Source organism: Charadrius vociferus, unplaced genomic scaffold, assembly GCF_000708025.1.
Source record: "Charadrius vociferus isolate BGI_N301 unplaced genomic scaffold, ASM70802v2 scaffold1171, whole genome shotgun sequence".
NCBI lineage: Eukaryota > Metazoa > Chordata > Aves > Charadriiformes > Charadriidae > Charadrius > Charadrius vociferus.
This window is the reverse complement of record NW_009646862.1, coordinates 105,678-105,986: the sequence shown is the minus strand read 5'-3', so window position 1 is coordinate 105,986 and position 309 is coordinate 105,678.

Genomic DNA, 309 nt, shown 5'->3' with positions numbered 1-309 from the left:
TGGTGTCCCCAGGACCTCACGGCTCTCCCCTGCACTCACATTTTCGGGGTCAAACGTCAGTGGATGGGGACAGCTCTTGTCCCCTGACCAGAAGGGGACACCCGGGCTGGTTTCCTGGCACAGGGAGAGCAGAGTCAGGTCTGGGGACGCCATCCCCCTGGGCTGCAGTGGGGCAGCTGGCGGAGGGGAGACGGTGCGGGGGGTGCCATCCCCACGGGTGCCGGGCTCACGTGCTCCGGGGGGAAGTTGTGCAGCAGCTGAGCGATGGCATCGTGGTAGCGGCTCTGCCAGTGGCGTCGGGCCCCGCGC